The sequence below is a fragment of the Babylonia areolata genome, chromosome 4 (assembly GCF_041734735.1).
Source record: "Babylonia areolata isolate BAREFJ2019XMU chromosome 4, ASM4173473v1, whole genome shotgun sequence".
Lineage (NCBI taxonomy): Eukaryota > Metazoa > Mollusca > Gastropoda > Neogastropoda > Buccinidae > Babylonia > Babylonia areolata.
Window position 1 is genome coordinate 48449728 of NC_134879.1, and position 2857 is coordinate 48452584.

The window sequence follows — 2857 nt, forward strand, 5'->3', positions numbered from 1 at the left end:
TTTTTAAAATCCAAGCTTTTTATGTATTGAGTATAATTTCCAAATGTAATGTTTAAGATGAGAAAGATCAGTTTAAAGCAAATTAAGTCCCCTAGCATTAATTACAGAGTAATTTCCCTTTTTTATCATCTGCACCAAAATGTTTGCAAAATAAATAAAACTTCCATGCTTAGCAAAAGAAGTTCCTGTTTGAACAAAAAATGATAATAATGACTGCTCTTGTTGTTGGGTCAGAATATCAGATCAAAGTGCCAAGTTTAGAGAATACAAAAAATATAAATATAACAGTAAATGCAGTTTGCATATAATTAGGCTTCTTTTTTTTCTTTTCTTTTTTTGTGCCCATCCCATAGGTGCAATATTGTTTTAAACAAGAGGACTGGAAAGAACTGAATTTTTCCTATTTTTATGCCTAATTTGGTGTCAACTGACAAAGTATTTGCAGAGAAAATGTCAATGTTAACGTTTACCACGGACACACACACACACACAGACACACACAGACAACCGAACACCGGGTTAAAACATAGACTCACTTTGTTTACACAAGTGAGTCAAAAATCAACTGCGCCGGTGACACTGCATGCAAGCTATAACATATATTGCGGCACATAACTTCGCCGGGAATCACCCCAACAGTTGTGTAGCTGTTGTGCTGGTGGTGGTGGTGGTGGTGGTGGTGTGTTCGTACGCGCATGCGTGTGTGAATATGTGTGACTGTATATGCGTGCGCGTATTACAAGGTGTGTTTGTGTGTGAGAGTACGTTGAAGGTTTGTGTCTGTTGTGCTCACTGTGTCGATGTGTGTGTGTGTGTGTGTGTGTGTGTGTGTGTGTGTGTGTGCTAGCGCATGCATTTGAATTATGTATGTGAAAGTGCGTGGGTGTGTATGTGGGTGGTGGGTGTGTATGTGGGCGATGGGTATGTATGAGGGTGGGAGGGGGGCGTCAGATGGTAAGTGTGTGTGTTTGTGTGTGCGTTCGTGCGTGCGTGTGTGTGTGCATGTGTGTGTGTGTGTTCTTAAATGGGGGGGGGGGGGGGGGGGGGGGGCAGGGGGTAAACTTTACGCGTTGGTGATAACATATCGAGGTCCAACAATGTGTACGCGCACGCGTGTGTGTGCGTGTATGTGTGAAAATAATCAAAAAAAAAAACGAAACGAAAATATGTGTTTTTTAAATGCAACGAGCGGTAATTGCTACACACAACTGATTAATTTCCTTATTTATTTTATGTATTACAAATTATATAACATTAATTATCCGTGCTAAATCTTACAGCGGCAAAACGCTGTGTGTGTGTGTGTGTGTGTGCGTGTGTGTGTGTGTGTGTGTGTGTGTGTGTGTGTGTGTGTGTGTGTGTGTGTGTGTGTGTGTGTGTGTGTGTGTGTGTGTGTGTGTGTGTGTGTGTGTGTGTGTGTGTGAAAACAATCAATAAAAAGAATCGAAAACATGAACTGACAATCCATGCAAACACTGACGTATAACCCCACCCCTCAAAACCATATGCCTTAAATAAATCATACAATTAATTTTTTTTTTTTTTTTTACCTGTTTATATGTTGCTAATCGCATTACATTATATTGCTTATTAATGCTAAATCACACCGATACAAATCTTTGTTGATTAGTCAAGTTCGCTTGCTGTTATCATTAGCATTTCGTTCTAAGGATGTTTTATTGTAATCTCATTTTTTAAGCAAAATTTCACCAATTATAATTATCACACCCTCTCTCTCTATCTCTCTCTCTCTCACACACACACACACACACACACACACACACACACACATGAACAGTTACTTTTCCCTCACCAGTAGCCGTCTTTCCCTCCTATCTTTGTCAAATAACACTTATGGCTAAAAGACGCTAAACTGAAGAAGAAGAAGACAACAACACACACACACACACACACACACACACACACACACACACACACACACATGTACGGGGGAGTACTGACACGGGGGAGTATTGACACGGGGGAGTATCGACACGGGGGAGTATTGACACAGGGGAGTATCGACACGGGAGAGTATTGACACGGGGGAGTATCGACACGGGAGAGTATTGACACGGGGGAGTATCGACACGGGGGAGTATTGACACGGGGGAGTATCGACACGGCGGAGTATTGACACGGGGGAGTATTGACACGGGGGAGTATCGACACAGGGGAGTATCGACATGGGGGAGTATCGACACGGGGGAGTATTGACACAGGGGGAGTATCGACACGGGGGAGTATTGACACCGGGGAGTATCGACACGGGGGGAGTATTGGCACGGGGGTAGTATTGGCACGGGGAAGTATCGACACGGGGGAGTATTGACACGCTCCTCTTTTGAACACATCTCATGTAAACGGCATGACCATTTCACTCTTCTGTCGTATTAAGCGACTTCATTCCACTAGACAGTGCCACCGCCAAAAGCGACTTCGGTCGACATCAAGGAGTATGTTTAAAAAGGACTGTTTTTCACATCGTAACAGTGATTAGACAGCTGCAGCCAGTCTCCACTCAATAGATAACAATGACTAAACCTTCGTCCCCTGACCAAGTTTCGAATGTACATGTCGATTGTGTTGTTTTTACTCCGTCAGCCGAAGCATGTGACTCCAGCAGAGTTTCCCGTCGAAAACCATCAACCACCCCCATCCACTCCTCCTCTTCTTCTTCTTTGTTCGTGGGCTGCAACTCCCACGTTCACTCGTATATACACGAGTGGGCTTTTACGTGTATGACCGGGTTTTTTTTTTTTCCCTCCATGTAGGCAGCCATACTCCGCTTTCGGGGGTGTGCATGCTGGGTATGTACTTGTTTCTATAACCCACCGAACGCTGACATGGATTACAG